General features: G+C 37.6%; 1 long non-coding RNA gene across 1 annotated transcript in view; it reads left to right on the top strand.

The window, feature by feature from the left end:
- The window catches only part of LOC150077585 (uncharacterized), a 46,113-nt gene extending 26,538 nt beyond the window's left edge, over positions 1–19,575 (top strand). Inside the window, exon 3 of the long non-coding RNA XR_016547673.1 lies at positions 19,444–19,575. This is a non-coding gene — a long non-coding RNA (uncharacterized LOC150077585). The remainder of the gene's footprint in view (positions 1–19,443) is intronic.
- The last annotated feature ends 2,131 nt before the right edge of the window (positions 19,576–21,706 follow it).

The following is a 21,706-nucleotide window of genomic DNA, read 5'->3' as shown; positions in this document are numbered from 1 at the left end:
GCAATGACAAAAAGCCTGTGTCAAGACTATGCTAATAACTGCCAATGATAGCAGTTACTAGTGAAGAAGAAATAGGAGATCAAGAAATAAACCTGGAGGATAAACCAACCTTCAGGGCTAAAAGGAGCAGAGATGGAAACAAATGACTTTCCACGTTTAGAGCCAAAGAGCTCTCAACTAAATGATAACCATGACACTGACCATGACTTCTCTCTTTCAAAGGGAATGAAAAAAGACATTGGCAGACAGGAATTACCAGCATTCCTGATAATACATTCTCTGTCAGCACAACCTGTGAGCAAGCTCTTCCCCTTCATCATTCAGAGATGCCTCGAAAATGGTGCAGGGCACCCAAAATGGTGGAACGTCTCCAATCTGGAGATTTATTAATAGAGACCACCAATTCTTGACACTCTGAACTATTATTACTTCTGACATTCTTGAGTGGAATCCCAGTTCAAATCACACTACATATCACCCTCAATTCTTCAAAGGGAGTGATCACTGAATGGGATCTATTGAACGTTCCTGAAGATGAAATAGTCCAGGAACTTAAAGAACAAAAAGTTACTCAGGCAAAGAGGATCATGATCTGAAAAGATGGCAGTTTAGTCTCTACCCAGAGTATAATTTTAACTTTCAGTTCTTCAAACCTACCAGCTTCAGTCAAGGCAGGATATTTAAACTGTCGTGTTCGGCCATATATCCTGAACCCCCTATAAGATGTTTTAAATATCAGAAATTCGGCCATTCTCAGACAGCATGCCGTGGAGACGCAACATGTGCAAACTGTGGGTGTAAAACTCATACACAAACAGAATGTGAGGCTACAACCCCTCAGTGTCCAAATTGCAAGGGCAACCATCTGGCATATTCCAAAGACTGCGACCTCTGGAAGTTGGGGAAAAAAATACAAATGTATAAAATTGAAAATAAAGTTTCCTGCCAAGAGGCAAGAAAACAAATAAAATTAAGTATGCAAAATGCACCTATGCTTCTGCTACTTACAGTCACCAAGCAGTAGCATGTCAGACGGAAGTGTTCATCCCTTCCAGACACATCGATCTCAGACTGGGCTCGATCAGTCCTCTTGGTCCAGCATCCATCTCCACCAAATGTAGTAGACCAATGCAGTAATACACCACTAACAGTTCCCCGTTGTCAAGCAGTGGATAAGTTGCAGAAATCTGATCCTTTTGAGGTGATGCAATCTCTCCTATCAAGCATGGACACAGATGATACCACCAACTCAGAAGATCTGCTTGACATACATGCAAATGATGATATGGAAGAAGGCAATGACTCAAGCTGCCAAAATTTTTCAAGAAAAGAAAAATCAAAACACGACAGATATAAACAAGCCACTCACAAAAAGCAAACAGACTCCTCTTCTGCTCACAAAACCAAATAATGTAACAAATTGTACAATGGAATTGTAGAGGTTTTCGCAGCAATATTGATGACATCTATGAACTAATTCACTGTTACAATCCTGCTGCCATATGCTTGCAAGAAACGAATCTAACAACAAAAATATCCGTTTCAGTCAAAAACTATATCTTCAGAAAAGATCGATCTGAAACTAACAACCCCCATGGAGGAGTAGCTATACTAATGGAATCACAAGTCCCCTCCAGGCACATTCCATTGCAAACACCATTAGAATCTGTTGCTACCCATATAGTAATCGGTATCACATTAACATTGGCCTCAGTTTATCATCTGCCAAACCAAGCATGTACAATTCAGCAACTGCCAAATCTAATTTCTCCTTACCACCTCCTGTTTGTTTACTAGGAGATTTTAATGGGCATCATCCATTATGGGGATCTCTGGTCTCAGACGGATGTGGTTGTTTTTATTATTTGGTTTTTAGGAGCATTAGCAACTAAGGCCATATTGCTCCTGGGATATGCATTGGTCATTCCCTGACCTTTCCACATTCTCTGTATTTGGTGGTCACGGGCTCAAACCCTGGTCTAATCAAGAAGCATGTGCTACGCACTGCTACTTCTGCCCACCTGTCTACGGAGGCGCCCGGACGTGGTGAACTTATTGAAATGTTACTTGACCGAGAGGATTTGACACTATTGAATACTGGCTTACCGACATATATCCATTTTCCTACTGCGTCAACCAGTGCAATAGATCTCTCAATTTGCTCTTCGATACTGCCAACTATAGAGTGGGCAGTACATGACAATCCTCTAAACAGTGAACACTATTCACTGATCTGTAGATTCAAACCACCCATTCCAAACAAACTGAAACAAAAACAAAATGGGAATTTTCCAACGCAAACTGGATGAAATTTACCAGTCATGTATCTTTTGATGATGACATCATAGACAGTCTTCTACTATTTACACTGTCACCAATCATATCACAATGCAGATACTAACAGCTGCAAAAGCTGCCATCCCACAGTCTCAAATAAGAAACCATCGGCATACCAATCACTGGTAGAATGATGATTGTAACAAAGCGAAGAGAAAAAAAAAACGCAGCATGGAACACCTTCCGGAAACATCCCACCACCGCCAACCTTATTAAATTCAAGAGACCGAGAGCCAAAGCTTGTTATATCCGGTGGAAAGCGAAAAAAGACTCATGGATAAAATTTGCCTCCTCAATCAACAAAGATACTGATACCCGAATAATCTGGAAAAAAATAAAGAAACTAAATGGTAAATATCATATGTTGCTTTCTCCTATTATTAATTGGAATGGGAAGGAGATCTCATCTGCTGATGAAATTGCCAATGCCTTAGGAATGGTGTTCTGTGAATTGTCCACCTCAACTGCATATCAACCATCTTTTTTAAAAATTAAAGCTGAAGCTGAGAAAAGGAAACTAAACTTCAAAACTACACATCCTTTTCCCTATAACCAACCACTCACAATATCTGAACTGGAAGAATCTATATATACGTCAAGAAATAGCTCTCCTGGCCCTGATGGAATCTACAATGTAATGACTCAGCACCTCAATCAGAAATCACTAATTTCATTGCTGAACTTTTACAATAGAATATTCTCAGAACATATATTCCCTACTTCCTGGCGACATTCTTATGTAATAGCCATACCTAAACCTGGAAAAGACCATTCGATTCCTGACAACTATAGACCAATTTCTCTAACCAGCTGCCTGAGTAAGACTTTGGAAAGAATGGTTCACCATTGACTCACCTGGTACCTTAAATCCGAAAACATAATCAATAATAATCAGTTTGGCATTTGGAAGAATAGATCTTCTCTACACCTCATGACCAAAGCCAAATCCAACATAAGAAATGCATTCATCAGAAATCAACATCTCATCATGATATGCCTTGATATAGAGGAGGCCTTTGATACCACATGGTGCTATGGTATCCTAAGAGATCTCCATTCTGTTCATATGAGAGGCCATTTACCATATTTTATTCACAGCTTCCTTCAGCACAGATCTTTCCAAATGAGGTACCAGCAGGTTTAATCTCAAACATACATTCAAGAAGGAGTCCCACAAGGCTCAGTCTTAGTGCCACTCTATTTGCAATACAACTAAATAACATCACAAACCATTCCAAACACTGTTGACTCGTATCTCTGTGCAGATGATCTTACCATATGCTGCCATTCCCAGAATATGAACTATATTGAGAGGTATCTACAAATATTCATTAATAACATTGAATTATGGATGGTGCAAAATGGATACAAACTGTCAAGCCACAAATCTACAACTATACATTTCTGCACCAAATGCAGAATGCATCCTGAACCTGAGTTGCACTTGGTCAATCATCCTCTACCAAAAAAGCCGTGAATTAGGGTTGAATTTGAAAGTGTCTGCAATTCTGTCCAGACACAATAGGAGGGAGTATATGATGAGAGCCCTGCCGATCAATTGGGCCCTGGAAAGATTGTGCAAAGCTCAAGGGGTAGAATTTTTTTCAGCCTGGTCTGTACTTGTTAACCGGAGAGACTGCTTCTACAGGGATGGGATACACTTAAATAGAAAGGGTGCAAGAATGTTTGCTGATGCTATCGAGGCAGTGTTAGGTGGGTCGGAAAACTGCTAGATTGGGGGGATACAAGGACTAATAGATTAACAGTAGCCACTGGCAGAGGAGAAAGTGATTCTTGCACTCCTTCTATTGGAATGAGCAGCAGCCTGGAAAATAAGATGCAGGATATTTCAGAGACTGCTGGGAATCATGGGGGTACAAGTGAACACATGGGTTGTGTTAGGGTGGCTAAGAGGAAGAGCAGGTGCATGTATACTTGCATGTACACCAATGCTAGGAGTTTAGTAAATAAATTTGATGAATTTGAGGTATTGCTGAAAACATCAAAGGCAGATATTGTTGGGATTTCAGAGACGTGGTGTCACACAGATATAAGGAATGCAGAACTGGAATTTGGGGAGTACAATGTCTACAGAAAGGATAGACAGGATAGGAAGGGAGGAGGGGTTATGCTATTAGTAAAGAAACACATAAAATCCAAGGAAGTGAAGCCAGTCGACATTGCTGGACAGTGCAGTGTCGAGTCAGTTTGGTGTGACATAAGCATTGGGAGATCAAAATTGAGAGTAGGAGTGTGCTATAGGCCTAATTACTCTGATGAGTATAATAAGAAACTATACAGAGAAATAGAGTGGGCCAGTAAATCAGAGAGTCTTATAATGGGGGATTTTAATTTCCCAGATATTGACTGGAATTTGGGGGCTGGTCACTCACACACTAGCAAGGCTTTTGTGGATTTATTGAATGATTGTTTTCTACATCAGCATGTTCGGGAGGCAACTAGAGGGAGTAATACTCTTGATTTGATTATCAGCAGTGATTCTTCATGCATTAAGAATCTGCAGATAAATGAACCACTAGGTGGCAGTGATCACAGTGTTCTGAAGTGGGAGTTACTCAAAGAGGTAACTACCATTAGGGGTAAAGGGAAGGGGTATTGCTTTCGTAAAGGCGACTACGATGGACTGAGACAGTATTTAAATTCTATACAGTGGGATCAACTGATGATGTTACCAACAGCAAATTCAAAATAGGAAGCATTCAAAGAACTTATCTTGGAAGCTACTAGGCTTTACATACCAACTAAGAAATATTATTCAAGGTTTAGGCCTAAATGGATGTCAGATGAACTAATGAGGCATATGGCAGAGAAGAAAAATGCATGGGATACATACAAATTAACACGTGACACAGAAGCCTATGATAGATACAAGTTGATCTGTAACCAAGTTACAAAGGAGGTTAGGCAGGCGAAGGCAGATTACGAGAGATCCTTGGCAAGGGATGCGAAGAAAAACAGCAAAGAGTTCTTTACTTATGTAAACTCTAGAAGGAAGGGGATGAATCAGATTGGTCCAGTTGATATCGATGGGTCAACTGTTGATGACCCTGCTCAGGTAGCTAACAAACTAAATGAATATTTTGCATCGACATTCACACATGAGGAGTTATTCAGCGAGGGGAATGCCAGAGGTGTACTCAACTCTAGCAGTAAGCTAAAGAATCTTGTAATAACTGAGAGTAAAGTGGAGGAGAAATTGTTGAAGATAAACACAAGAAAGGCACCTGGGGTGGATGGGATCTATACAGTTATATTAAAGGAGGCAGCAAAGGAAGTAAGCAAACCCTTAGCCATAATTATGAGAGCTTCCTTGGACTCAGGGGAGGTACCCATGGACTGGAGATGTGCAAATGTGACCCCAATTCACAAGGGAGGATCAAAGGCTGACACAAGTAATTATAGACCTGTGAGTTTAACTTCTGTTCCTGGAAAATTAATGGAGGCACTGGTTAAAGAAGCACTGCAGGATCATCTAGATAAGACTTCAGTTATAGCTCGGACACAGCATCGTTTTGTTAAGGGGAAGTCTTGCCTGACCTATTTGATTGAATACTATGATGCAGTTACAAAAGAACTGGATGCAGGGAATAACTTTGATATTATATACAGTCGGTCCTCGTATAACACGTGTTTGCATTACACGAATTCGATCATACACGATTTATAAATAGGGGAACGTTATCTTATATAACACGAACCGAATTCGCTTATACACGATTCGCCTTTGTGTTTACAAGAAATGGCAGTCGAACGCGGAATCACCCCAACTGAACGCAACACGATAGGAATGAAGGAGATTCTGAAAATGTATTTATGTGTTTTATATCAGTGAAGGGGAAACAAATTTCACCATAATAACGTAAAAACCAACCCAATTCCAGCTATCGATATACTGTAATCGCAAATGCAATTAGATCGAGTTTACTACCAGTTTATAACAGATTCCACTAGTAGAAACGCAACTGGAAAATGTTTTTATTGTTTTATGGTAGTAACCCCTAGAAATGTGCTTTAGTAAAATGTGAGGTGTTAATAGTGTATCTCGGGTTTTACAGTGTTGTTTATTCAGTTGCTACACGCACGCAGCTTTGTTTATGTGTATCAAGCGTGCCTCCTCGTTTTGTAATTGTGCTTTATTCCCTAAAAATTAGTAAAATACTTAAAAGGTGTGAAAAGGAAGTGTCCTGGCGAAGACACTGCAGATTCAGGGAGAGAAAAAAAAGCAATATGGATAAACAGAGGCGGACTGGCTCAAAAATTCTTACCCGGGAAAATTTATAGTGGCCTCATACTACGGTTTATGGCCAAAATCACACCGGCCTCCGGCCCACCGTGGTTTCCCCCGTAAGGCTTATGGCCATTCCGCTTCTGTCGATAGAGAAAAAATATGAAATTGTGAAACGCTTTGAGCGAAATGAAAGACCATGTGATATTGCACGTGCTACAGACCTAAATGAGGCAACGCCGAGAATTACAAAGAATGCAGAGAAAATAAAAACAACTTTCATAGCGGGAACAACTCAGTGTAATTAAAATCCATTAGATTAAGACACAAAGAATTGGAAGAGATGGACCGGATGTCATCTCTTTGGATAGAAAATCAAACAAAAAGCAAGTTTGCTTACGATAGAAGCAAAAGCATTAGCAATATTTTATTACGACTTACGTATTACGTATTATAAAATACGTAAGTATTTTATTACGACTATTTTATTTAATATAATAAATTTTTTACGAATAAAATACGTATTTTATTCGTATAAAATACTTTTTTAGTATTAAAAAATACTAAAAATACTTTATTATAATATAATATTATTTTTATTACGTATTTTAATCGTTATATAATACGTAAGTATTTTATAACGATTAAAATTACCCGATTATTTATTGTGTTTGGTAATGTTTTGGTTCCAAATGGTGTTCAATCTTGGGTGGTCGGCACCTAACCCCACTTTTCCCATAGGGCCTGTTGTTTATATTGCACGATTTTGCATTGCACGAGGTTTTCTAGGAACGCAACTATCGTGCTATACGAGGACAGACTGTACTTGGATCTTAGAAAGGCTTTTGATTGTTTGTTGTTTGTTATTTGGTTTTTAGGAGCATTAGCAACTAAGGCCATATTGCTCCGGGATGTGCGGTGGTCATTCCCTGACCTTTCCGCATCCTCCGTATTTGGTGGTGACGGGCTCGAACCCCGGTCTAATCAAGAAGCGTGTGCTACGCACCGCTGCTCCTTCCCACCTGGCTACGGGGGCGCCTAAAGGCTTTTGATACTGTTGCACATGGAAGACTGCTGCACAAATTGGAGCAGTGTGGCATTGGAGGCAAATTGCTGCTATGGATAAAGGGGTGGTTGAGGGGGAGAAGACAGAGAGTGGTAATTAATGGACACTGCTCATCATGGACTAATGTTATTAGTGGAGTCCCTCAGGGTTCAGTATTGGGTCCTTTATTGTTTTCTGTATTTATAAATGATATTGATGATGGTATATCAAGCTTAATGTCCAAGTTTGCAGATGATACGAAGGTTGGCAGGGTTGTCAAGGACACTACTGACACTATGCTGCTGCAACAGGATCTGGAAAGGTTGAGCAGATGGGCTGAGAGGTGGCAAATGAAGTTTAACATTGACAAATGTAAAGTACTACATATGGGAAACAGCAACCCCAGAGCAATGTATCAACTCTGTGGTACTACACTGACAGTGGTAGAGAATGAAAGGGACCTGGGGGTGGTTGTGCAGGCAGATATGAAGTTCTCTGAGCAGTGCAGACGGGCTGCAAGAATATCTCATGGTGTATTGTTAATGATATATAGGAATTTTTCTAGCAGGGATAAGGAGGTGATTATTCCCTTGTATAAGGCAATGGTCAGGCCACACCTAGAGTACTGTATACAGGTCTGGAGGCCTCATTTCAAGAAGGATGTAGAGCTGCTGGAACGAGTACAGAGAAGGGCAACAAGATTAGTGAATGGAACAAAGGGGTGCTCTTACGAAGAAAGGCTTAAGTTTTGCGAATTACAGTGTCTGGAGACTAGGTGCCAGCGAGGTGATCTGATAGAGGTGTACAAAGCCTTGAATGGTTTGAGCATGCTCAATGCTGATGGGATTCTTCCTCTTGCTCAGAATAATCACCTGAGAGGGCATAAATTCAAATTGAGGAAAGACAGATGTAGGATAGATGTGCGGAAATTTGCCTTTAGCCAGCGGGTGGTTGGTAGGTGGAACAGACTTCCATCCCTTGTCGTGGAAGTTGATAGCCTAAATAAGTTTAAGGCTCAGCTGGACAGGTATTTCGAACGAACAGCGGGGTGAAGTGGAAGTGGTTATTTTTTATTTATTTATTTTACTTTATTTTTTTTTTTTTGGCTGATGCTGCATAAGCTTGCTTTCTTGCATCAAATACCTCTACTAATGCTAAATGCTAATGCTAATTGTGAACAGTATTTGCCTCCCAGGGCTAATTTTTGATAAGAAGTTAAACTTCTAGGAGCACACCAAGTATCTAAGTACCACTTGCACAAAGAAAATGAATATACTTTAGGTCATCTCCTGTACATCTTGGGGTGGTGATCGTTAGCCCTGCTCCACTTATATAAATCTCTAATTAGATCTCGGCTAGACTACAGAGCACCTGTTTATGACTCAGCTAGGGAGAGCACCTTGGCCCATTTTGCACCTATTCCAACACTCTTCTCTTAGGATAGCCCTAGGTGCATATAGAACATCACCAGTTCAAAGTCTTTATATTGAGGCTCATGAACCTCCACTTAGCATCAGAAGAAAGATGTTGCTAATGAGCTACTCAGCTAAAATTAAACGCCTGCCTACTCATCCTGTTTGGCCACTGTTGCATAATCCTCAATGGAAAACCCATAATGCAAATAAATCTAGAACAATTCGGCCTACTAGTATCAGGCTGCAGAATCTAACAGAAAGCTGGAATATTCAGCTTGATAAAGTTATAGAATTCTTATAGTACCATGATAATAGACTAAATATAAAAATCTCCAACACTCGCTTGTACTACCACTATAATAGTCTTAGATTGGGACAAGCTAGTACAGAACTCACAATTCATGCTCAAACCCACAGTCACACTCCTTTAATTGACTCCGCTATCACCATTATAAGACTTAAAACCAGCCACAAAATTCTTCAATACGAAGCCCTCATTATTGAATGGTTTCGGCACAACACTAATCTCAACATCCTAAACGCAAAACTTCCCTTCCACCTTTCCTCGGCTTGGAATCTCTCACATCTGAGATTCCCACGTGTCCCAAAGAGCATCACGAGAGTATAGAAATTTCCTTAAAACACAGCATGCGTTACTTCTCATTTAACACCGCCAACTGAAGACGTTATAACTTAACGAAAGTCTGTCATCACAACTATTGGCAATATCAATTCTTTTATGTTCCAGATTAACTATTTTCAACTTTATGACAACCAGAGATGGAGTAGTGCACTACTGCTTCCTTGCGCTTATTTTAAAATTCAGTTAAATTAAATCTCACCCCACCTTAATGCATTAACTTAACCATTCCACCTTATATTTAGCCATCAGTCTTTTCATAAAACTCTTGCAGATTATATTCAATATAAAAATAGTGAAATTGCATTTCGCTATTTTTATATTTAGTGTATTATCACGGTACTATAAGAATTCTATAACTTTATACTTGTTCCTTTGAAGTCTAACTAACCCATGAATGATAGACCCATGAATGATAGTTTATGATGTGCTAAAGATGCAATACAGGTTGAGTTTTTTTAACTTTGATTTTTTCAGCGAGCTGGAAAAGATTGCAGTTAAAATATAATAAAAGGACTGTGATGAACATTTTAAAAATTAGATCAATAGCTCAAGTTAAAAATCATATTATATTGAATTTGTTGATTGAAGTTAGTAGACAGATAGAGATTTTCTTAAGTGATACGGTTTCCCATAGCATTTATAAACTGGAGTTCATATAGCATAAAAGACATTAAAGTAAAATCCCATTATAACATTCCTACTTTGCTATCTTGCTTTTAGTGCTGTTTTCTAGTCTCATGGTTAATGCTATGAAGTGAGAGTTGGTCCTACTAATAGCATTCTTTTGGTCCCTTCAAAAGTGCTATAATGAGAGTTTATTGTACAATAGAATTTCAGAATAATGGCACCTTCAAGGATTCACCATGCCATTATTTTGATTTTTCCATTATCTAGAAAGTTTTATTTTTAATATATTTAATGCAGAAATAATGAGGCTAAATAAGAAATAGAGAGATTAAGAATGCAATTTCATTAACTGCACATAAAAAACAAGCATGTTGACAATCCACTGTTAGATTCTGCCATTAATACACTCCTACTTATGCCCATTCTATTTTCCTTTGTTATATCAAGTTTATCAGTAAGCTTTAATGTTCTTAATTATTCTTCTTTTCTTCTCTGTATGAAGTTTATTAACTTTCGGAGCCATAGTGAGGAGATTTTAATTTAAAATAAATATAAAACGGTGGTATAATCCGTGATATCAGTACAGAATTCACTCTTTCAAAATGACAAATTTAACAAATAAAGTAATCATGTGACTTGCCGTTTTTTTTTCGGCATTGCAAGACATCTGCGCTGTATGTAAACATCCGTTCTTGAATGTACCATTACTTGGGGTGCCGAGTTATCATATACAGCCTACTGTATATGATAACTCAATGCTATAAATGTCTTGATCTCTTGATATGATTACACTAGCCAATATGATTTTTACCTCCAAGAACCTAAATGCTATTTTTAAGCAATTTTTATGCATAGATTTTGAAAATCACCATGATAGTTTCACATCACATCACAGTTATAGAGGGAATTATATTTTACAAAATATGCCAATTTCACATAATCTAGTGAAATTGGCATATTTTGACATACTGATTTGTTTTAACAGATATAAGCTAATTCTCTTAATTTTAGCAATTCTCTAAATTCTAATTAGCAATATAAGCTAATTCTCTTAATTTTAGCAATTGATTTTGGCCTGTGATAAACACAATCAGACCACAGTTCTACCTATGGTTCTTAGGTTCAAATTGTGATGCAGCAATTTACAGTTTGAAGAGAGCACACTTAGCATTTTTGGTGAGGATTTTCATAGGCTGTGCCAAGGTTTTTCAAGTATTAACTGATTGTGACATGTTCTCAGGGTTGTAATTCTATCCTCCAAACATAAACAGCCCCTCAAGAGTAGGAGGGTGTGGCCCTCTATCACTTCACAAGATGTGGACTATCAGCCAGTAAGTTCAGGTAGTGAGGTACATTAATCAAACAAGATGAGTTGAATTATTTGGTTTGAGACTTAAATTTGCTGAAAGAACAATCTGAACTTTTAGGCTCTAGGTTACAGCACTGGAATATATTCGCAGCAGGAACAAAGATTTCAGTGTTTTGAAAAAGACAAAGTTTTCGAAATATTTTGCTACAGAGGATAGTATATGTTTTTTTAAAGACATTATTGAACTTCTGGAAGAACTAGATCGTGCATAAGTCAGATGAATGGTGTTTATTCATAGATGCCTCAAAATTAAGTTTAAAAGCAGTTTTGCTTCATAATGGCAACAAATTTCCATCAATTTCTGTTTCATTCAGTTGGACTTAGTCATGAAAACACGTCTTAAGGTTCTACATGCTATAAAATACCAGGATTATGGTTGGAACATATGCAGTGACCTTAAAGTTATTGGTTTGCAGGGGGAGGTTCACAAAATATTGTTGTTTTTTGTGTTTGTGGGACAGCCATGCTACAGAAGAACATTATGTTGTGCAACATTGGGACAAGCAGGATGAGTTGATCCCAGGACAATGTGATATCAAATATATTCCTTTAGTGCAATAAAACAAGGTTCTTCTTCCAACCCTGCACATCAAACTTGGATTGATGACAAATTTCATGAAGGGACTATTATATTATTATATTACTAGATAAAGAAAGTAACGGATTTCCATACTTGAGAAGTGTGTTTCCTAATTTAACATATGCCAAACTTAAGGAAGGAATTTTTGTAGGACCCCAAATTAGGAAACTCCTGAAAAACAACATGTTTGAAACCCATTTAAAGGAGGTTGAATTGGCAGCTTGGTGATCATTTAAGGCAGTAGTACATGGTTTTTTGGATAATAGGAAAGAAGAAAACTATGAAACGTTGGTGTCTAATTTACTCGAGTGCTACAAAAACATGGGCTGTCAAATGTGGTTGAAAATTAATTTTCTTCATTCCTATCTTGAATTTTCCCCTGAAAATCTGGGAGGTGTGAGTGATGAACAAGGGGAGCGGTTTCATTAAGATATTTCCACGATGAAAACAGTACCAAGGGCACAGGAATCCTGTAATGGTGGGGGATTACTGTTAGTTCATTGTGAGAGAGAATAAGCAAGAATACAAGGGAAAATCCCTTAGTAACAAACATTTTTAAGGACAATTACAGGTATGTGGATTATATATTATTGAAATATAACTATTTCACAATGATTAATTATGTTTTTTCCAAAGGTAAGTGAGTTATAGAGAACATATAATAGTTTTTTACAGTTGTAGTACAACTGGAAAAAAATATTATATTATTAATTATTATTTATATATTATAATATCCCTTTATTTTACCATTAAACATTGGTACATCTTTTAATGTAGATGTGATAGAGATTTTTATGGTGATATTCGGAATCAGCGCATTTATTTCCTCCAGTATCACATATTTTCATTGCGGAGGTATGAAAAAAATATTTTTTGTTGTCTAGTGTTATCAACAGTGATTATTCATGCATTAAAAATATACAGATAAATGAACCAGGTGGCAGTGATCACAGTGTACTGATATGGGATTTACTCAACGATGTGACTACCATCAGGGGTAAAGTGAAGGATTTTTTTCTTTCGTACAGTTGACTTTTTTTTTTTTTTTTTTTTTTATGTCTTTTTTTTTAAACCCCAAACACGAGAGGTATTAGAACCTATAATACTTAGTACCATGCTTGGGTTGGAGGTTGAGAAGACGAAAGAAGATATTTGTTGACATTGGACTTGAACTTCTGTGGACTGTAATTTTCAGGAAATACGTATGAAGGAAGGTTTTTCCAGAAAACGGCAGTTGAATGAATAAACAAGGAAGATGAAAAGTTGGTTCTGTGAGTTTGAAGTTGGACAGTAAATGGATGTTGGCTGGTGGTGGCACGTGTTTGGACTATTTTGAAAGAGAGAGAGAGAGAACGGGAATTTTTTAAAGCCAATTCAGAAGAACAGTGCCCATGGAAGTGTCTGTAGAAGAGTCATGCAGCAGAAACAGTACGTCTATGAGACAGCGAGTGGAGAGACTCTGTTAGAGATGAATCATTAATTAATGTAACTGCCCTCTTCTGAATGGAATAAAGAAGCCTGAGAGAGGTTTTGGAGGCACCACCCCAGATGTGGGAACAATATTCCATGACAGGGCGAATTTGCGATTTATACAGAGTGAGCAGCTTATTGGAAGTAACGCCGAGAGCGAAAGAGAAAACCAAGTTTTTTAGATGCAGAGGAAGCAATATTTGTAATGTGCTTGTGCCAAGAGAGAGAGTAGAAGTCAGGGTAATCTCCAAAAGAAATATATCATTTTGCCTAGAAATCGGATTGTCACTAAAGATAAGCATAGGAGCAGAAGAATCCTTTTTGCTAGATATAAGACAAGACTGAGTTTTAGAAGGGTTGAAATCAACTAAGTTGTCTTTGCCCCGCTGGAGATTTACCTGAAGATCGGCATTTAAGGAATTGGTAGCAGATTTTCGAGAAGTTGAAACTGATTGAGCAGGGAAAGGTTTCTCAAAATGGAAAGTGGAATGCAATGTGCTATCATCGGCTATCATCGATTTCCAGTCAATGAAAGAAGGTCATTAACATACAAGAGGAAAAGAGTGGGGGAAAGAACTGAACCTTGAGGGACAACTAGTGGTCGGCCTGTGAACACTGTTTTAGAGCTGTACCCTCTAAATGTAAGGAAGATTGGATCTCACCCTGATGTTCATCATAATCTGAAAAGTCATCAGTCATACTGCATGATGGAAGAGATGGGGAAGGGTTGACCGGAACTTAGCTCTGGAGACTAAACTTGGGTTCCACCTCTTCAAGCCTGCAATAAGCATAGTGGTGGTATTGCACTGGTTGATGAGAGTCATCTACCACCTAGTATCGCCTGGTAACACAGAGGGGCGGCATTCCACAGTGTGGTGGTGGCACCACACCTCAACCCCTACTTACATTGGTTTACACTTGGATGGTCACCCACAGTGTGCTTGCTCATGGGGGTTATATATCTAGGATTACTAATAGTCCCACCATCGTGAAGGTGCAAGCAGAGGATTTGGCTGTCACAGCCTGGCTGGACTTCGCCGAAAGTAGGTCCACCTGACTTGAGTGTCACTCAAATATCAGTTTCATCAGCATTTTATATTCCCAGGTAGCAAGCACAGCTTGTCTGGTATATCTGAGAGAATGTCTGCGACACAAGCTCAAGGACCTAAGGGCCTAGACGTTCTTGAATCATGTGGCCATTGCCAATACTAATACTAACTGAATAGATATTTTGCATCTACTACTAATACTGACAGAATAGGTATTTTTCTTCTACATTTCCACAGGAGGATTTTTTTAGGGAAGTGGATGCCAGAAGTTTATTGAACTCTAACAGAGAGCTAAATAATTTTGTTATAAGTGAGAGGAAAGTGGAAGAGGAATTGTTGAAGTTAAACATAAAAAAAACACCTGGAGTGGATGGAATCCATCCAGTTATATTAAGGGAGGCAGCAAAGGAGGTAAGCAAAACCTTAGCCATAATTATGACAGTATCTTTGGATTCAGGGAACACCCCTGTGGACTGGAAATGTGCAAATGTATATCCCCAATTCACAGAGGAAGATGAAAGGATGATGACTTCAATAATTACAGACATTTTAGCTTAATAATGGCTATATAAAAAAAAAAAAATCCAAACAAAACAATGATAAAAAAAAAATAAAAATTAATAATAATAATTAATAAAAAAAAAAAGGAAATTAAACCTATCATCCTATGCGCTTCCCTTATCCGAAAGTACTATCCAGATGACCTTTGAATTTCCCCAAACTGTTGGCCTCTACCACCCACGAAGGCAACTTATTCCAGTAATTTATAACTTGCTGGCTAAAATAAAACTTCCTGCAGTCCAATCTAAACATTTCCCCCCGTAACTTGAATTTATGTCCCCTAGTTCTAGCATCATTTATAATAATCTTGAAAATTTCGTCCTCATTCATTTTACTGATGCCTCTCAGAGCTTTAAACACCTCAATCAAATCTCCTCTAAGGTGTCTAGTTTCCAAACTCTGCAACCCACATATTTGAAGTCTTTCTTCATAAGGACGCCCTTTTGCCGATCTCACCAGGCGAGTTACCCGTCTTTGCACCCTTTCAAGAAGCTCGATGTCTTTCTTTAGGTGCAGTCTCCATACTTGAACACAGTATTCCAAGTGTGGTCTAACATAAGCCTTATATAATGGGATTATCACGTCCCTATCTCTACTTGCAAAAGTTCTATAGATCATCGATAGGACACCATGGGCCTTCCTTGCAACCTGTTTACAATGCTCAGAGAATTTCATGTCTGACCGTATCGTAACACGCAAGTCCCTTTCCTCCAGTACTGGGTTTAGTTGAACTCCACCAAGTGAATAAGTTATTTTGGGATTACTGTTTCCCAGGTGTAATACCTTACACTTTGTTGGATTAAAGCATAGCTGCCATTTTTTTGACCATTCCTGAAGTCTATTTAGATCTCTCTGAAGAAGCTCAGCTTGACAGTGATTATTAACTATTCTACCAATTTTAACATCATCTGCAAATTTAAACATCACGCCCTCTATCCCTTCATCAATGTCTTTTATGAAAATTAAAAACAAGTGGTCCTAATACTGATCTTTGGGGGAACCCCACTTCTTACATCAACCCAATCTGAGGAATAGCCATTTATCACAACCCTCTGCCTCCTGCCCTGAAGCCATCCTTCTATCCATGTAAGGATTTTCCCAGTGATTCCAACCTGTTCCAGTTTATAAAGCAACCGCTCATGTGGGACTGAGTCAAAAGCTTTGCTGAAATCTAAATAAACAATGTCGAAATTATTCCCTAAATCCAGCTTGTGAGTGACCCTTTCGAAATAGCGAACCAGATTTGTTAAACATGATTTTCCCTTTACAAAACCATGCTGAGTATCCTTGAGAATTTCAATTCGATCCAAATGATCCAGAATTCCACCCTTGATCATTGCCTCCATGATTTTCCCTACTACTGAAGTCAGACTGACTGGTCGATAATTTCCAGCTTCACTTTTAGAGCCACCCTTATGTATTTGCACTTTTCCAATCCAAGGGAATCTCCCCAGAGTCTAGTGATGCTCGCATAATTAGCCTCAATGGTTCAATGCACTCGCTTGCCGCCTCCCTTAAGATTATAGGGTATATTCCATCAACTCCAGGAGCCTTACTGGTCTGTAGGCTCAAAGTGTTTTCATTAAATAATCTTGCGAAATTTTAATATCATTAATTACATATTTTTTAACTTCGCTCCCACAATTTCCCATTGCCACAAAAGGCTTTTCATTTGTAAATATCGATGCAAAATAACTGTTGAGTTCATCTGCAATGGCAGCTTCATCTGAATGGTCAGCTTCATCTTGAGTACTTCATACAGGTCTGGAGGCTTCATTTTAAGAAGGATGTAGAGCTCCTGGAATAGTTACAGAGAAGGGTAATGAGATTGGTGAGGGAATAAAGGGGTGCTCTTTACCAAGAAAGGCTTCAGTTTTGCAAATTATAGCATCTGGAGACAAGACACCTGCAAGGTGATCTGATTGAGGTATTTAAGGCATTGAAATATTTTGAATGGTTGGAGCAAACTCAGTGCTGATGGGATTGTTTCTCTTGAACTATCCCTATGAGCAGACATAAATTCAAATTGAGGAAGGATGGTTACAGAATAAATATGTGTAGAAGTTTACTTTCAGTCCAAGGGTAGCTGATTACTGGAACAAGAGTTCATTTGTTGTTGTTGGAAGTGGAAAGTTTGAATAAACTCAAGGAAGAACTAGACAAACTACTGTAGGGGATTTATGGGTGAAGTAGGATGGGATTTTTTTAATATTGCTGTATAAGCTTGCTTTTATGTGTCTTTTTCCATTACTAAGTGTTCAAGGTTCTAAATGGATTGTGCAAACTATGTGTTGATGGAATCCTTACTCTTTCTCAGACAACACACAAAAGGGGGACATAAATTGAAAAAGTTGGATAGATGTGCAAACATTTGCTTTCAGTTCAAGAGTAATCAGTAATTGAGTTTTGGAACAAACTACAGTCTGGTGTTAAGTAAGTGAGTAATTTGAATAAACATTAAGAATTAGACAAATTATTAAAGGGGATGATAAACGAAGTTTTTATTTTTTTTGTTTGATGCTGTATAAGCTTGTATCATTGGCACTATTGATATTAATACTAAGTACCATTATACTATTATACCATGATTGAAGAAATGCTCTTCTGTTCTTATGTTAGAAGTAGTCAGTCCTCGTATAACACGTGTTTACATTACACGAATTCGATCATACACGATTTATAAAAAGGGGAACGATATCGTATGTAACGCGAACCGAATTTGCTTATGCATGATTCGCCTTTGTGTTTACAAGAAATAGCAGTCAAACGTGGAATCACCCGAACTGAAGGCAACATGATAAGAATGAAGAGAAGATTCTGAAAATGTATTTGTTTTTTATATCAGTGAAGGGGAAACACATTTCACCATAATAACCTAAAAACCCACACAATTTCAGCTATTGGTATTATCACAAATGCAATTAGATCGAGTTTACTACCAGTTTATAACAGATTCCACTAGCAGAAGTGCAATTGGAAATTGTTTTTATTGATTTGTGGTAGTAACTCCCAGAAATGTGCTTTAGTAAAATGTGAGCTAGTGAGGTGTTAATAGTGTGTCTCTGCTTTTATGGTGTTGTTTATTCAGTTGCTACACACGTGCAGCTTTGTTTATGTATATCAAGCGTGCCTCCTCATTTTATAATTGTGCTTTATTCCCTGAAAATGAGTAAAATACTTAAAAGGTGTGAAAAGGAAAAGTCCTGGTGAAGACGCTACAGATTCAGAGAGAAAAAGAAAAGCAATATTGATAGACAGAGGCGGACTAGGTCAAAAATCCTTACCTGGGAAAATTTGTAGTGGCCTCATACTAGCATTTATGGCCAAAATCACACCGGCCTCCGGCCCACCGGGATTTCCCCGGTAAGGCTTATGGCCAGTCTGCCTCTGTCGATAGAGAAAAAATATGAAATTGTGAAACACTTTGAGCGAAATGAAAGACCATGTGATATTGCATGTGCTACAGGCGTAAATGAGGCAATGCCGAGAATTAGAAAGAATGCAGAGAAAATGAAAACAACTTCCATAGCAGGAACAACTCAAAGTGTAACAAAATCCATTAGATCAAGACACAAAGAATTGGAAGAGATGGAACGTCTGTTTGGATAGAAGATCAAACAAAGAACAAGTTTGCTTATGATAGAAGCAAAAGCATTAGCAATATTTTATTACGGAATAGTTGTAATAAAATACATATTTTATTGTGTTTGGTAATGTTTTGGTTACAAATGTGTGTTAAACCTTGGGTGGTCAGCACCTAACCCTATTTTTCCCATAGGGCCTGTTATTTATATTGCACGATTTTGCTTTGCATGAGAGTTTCTAGGAACACAGCTATCGTGCTATACGAGGACTGACTGTATTATGCATAAATTTATTATGGTTTTTCTTTGCAAAATTATATTTCATATCACAATTGGAATGCTTTGAATTGCTCTCTCTCTCCTTTCCCCCTCTCTATTTAATCTTCCCTCCCTCCCTCCCTCCCTCCCTCACACACACACATACAAAATTTAACAATAGCTATAGTACTGTATTTATTATTAGAAGTAATAATCTGTTAATACTTTTAAACTGTGAAATTTACTTTTTATCAATCAGGAAAATGAAGTTGAGAAAACTGGAAAGAGACAGCCTCCTCGTCTCTCATATTCCTATTTCCTTCAGAAAGAATATAAAGATGAACGACGGTCACTTCTTTGTTTCAAGAAATCAACTGACAAAGTAAGGTGATTATATTTTTGGTATTAATTATGTTATATATATATAATGAGATATATATATATATATAATTAATATAATATCAATATTTAATTAACTGTAATTAATATTTTATACAAACATCATTACCGTTCACTGATTTGCCACAGTAATATTTAAAAACAGGGTCATTATAAAGTCCTTAAGCAAATTTTCATCACTTCCATTCTTTTTTGTAAAATAATAAGAGGAGTTTACCTCAATATAGTATGTAGAACACTTCCATATGATAATCTTCAGAAATTAAAATTAAAAAATTGAAAAACTTACATTAAAAATCAATTTAACACAAATAAACACAATTAAAAATCAATTTAACACAATTAAAAATAAGAAAATTAATTAAAAGCATTTAACGAAAAAAATTGCAAAACAATTTTCCTCCCTGGAGCTGACAACGCTTTTCGACAGTATGTCATGATCACAGGAATGAAAATACAGGAATTTTCATTCCTGTGATCACGATATACGGTCGTTGTCAGCTCCAGGAAGGAAAATCGTTTTGCAATTTTTTTCATTAAATGCTTTTAATTAATTTTCTTATTTTTAATTGTGTTAAATTGATTTTTAATTATATTGTTACTCTAATGTAAGTTTTTCAATTTTTTCGTTTTAATTTCTGGAGAGTATCATATGGGAGTGTTCTACGTACTATATCGAGGTAAACTCCTCTTATTTTACAAATATCGATATCAACAGAGAACGTATTGAGCATTACAGCTCTGGTTCATACTATATAACTTCCATTCTATACATGATAAAATCAATCTGTAAAAAGGGTAAGTGAAAGAATTTATTACAGTTATACATACATTTATTTTTGGGAATTTAATGATTTCCTTGGACTTGCAGTAAAGGATTGTTCTACAGATGCCACACTGGTGCCTCCATAGCCAGGTGGGTAGGAGCAGCAGTGCGTAGCACACGCTTCTTGATTAGACCAGGGTTCGAGCCCGTGACCCCCAAATACGGAGGATGCGGAAAGGTTAGGGAATGACCACCACATATCCCTGGAGCAATATGGCCTTAGTTGCTAATGCTCCTAAAAACCAAATAACAATAACAAATAACAATAACAGATGCCGCACTTTCCTCACTTACACTTGGCTTGGCCTTCCAGATCGTGGCTTATCATTGACGGAACCTGCTTCTTTAAGCTTTTTCATCCAGTTAGTTATGGAATTCCTGTGTGGTGTATCTTTGTTGTAATGGATTCTAAATCTTTTTTGTACTGCAGTTATAGACTCGGCCAATCACAGCACCAATTTACTTTCTCTTCTATTGAAGCCATTTGGTCAAGCCTAATTCTTCAAAAAACAATATATAATGATAATAAAATTTTTGCTAAACTATAATAAAATAAATGAGTCACTCTTAGTACATACTAAACTTCACTAAATTACATTTCTAACGTTTTTTACAGATTGGTCTTATCATGTATAGAAGGGAAGTTATGAAAATTTTAAATTGCAGGACTTTATGATGACCTTGTATGATCAGATGTGATTGTAGTTGTAATATATTTATGGCATCAGAAAAAAAAAAAATCCATCGTGTTTGCAATCCTTTCTAATAATTTGTCCAGCCTTTCCTGAAATTAATTCAAACAAACCATTTCTGCAACTCCAGCTGGAAGCTTATTCCAAAAGTTAGTTACTCCCAGGCTAGGAGAAAATAGCCACACATCTATCCTGCTACCCTCCGCTTCTGATATAAAAATTGACCAGGGTATATTTGCCTGGGGCAAAAGTTGATTATGTTGTAGAGCAGATGTCTTTTTAAGGGCACAAAATGTGATATACTTTGGCACTAATGACATTAAGAGTAGAACATCTGTGGACTTCCTTAACAAGTACAGGTCACGAGTTAGGGTTATATTTGAAAGTGTCTACAATTCTGCTCGGACACAATAGGAGGGAGTATGTGATGAGAGACTCGTCAATCAATTTGCCCCTAGAGAGCGGAGCAATATGGCCTTAGTTGCTAATGCTCCTAAAAACCAAATAACAACAACAACAACCCCTAGAGAGACAGTGCAAGACTCATAGGGTAGAATTTTTCTCAATGTGGTTTGTGCTTGTTAACAGATGAGATTGTTTTTACA

This window comes from Mastigoproctus giganteus, chromosome 12, assembly GCF_048544385.1.
Source record: "Mastigoproctus giganteus isolate SK-2022 chromosome 12, ASM4854438v1, whole genome shotgun sequence".
Taxonomy (NCBI): Eukaryota; Metazoa; Arthropoda; class Arachnida; order Uropygi; family Thelyphonidae; genus Mastigoproctus; species Mastigoproctus giganteus.
The sequence above is the reverse complement of the archived record's forward strand: the minus strand, read 5'-3'. Positions and strand labels throughout refer to the sequence as shown.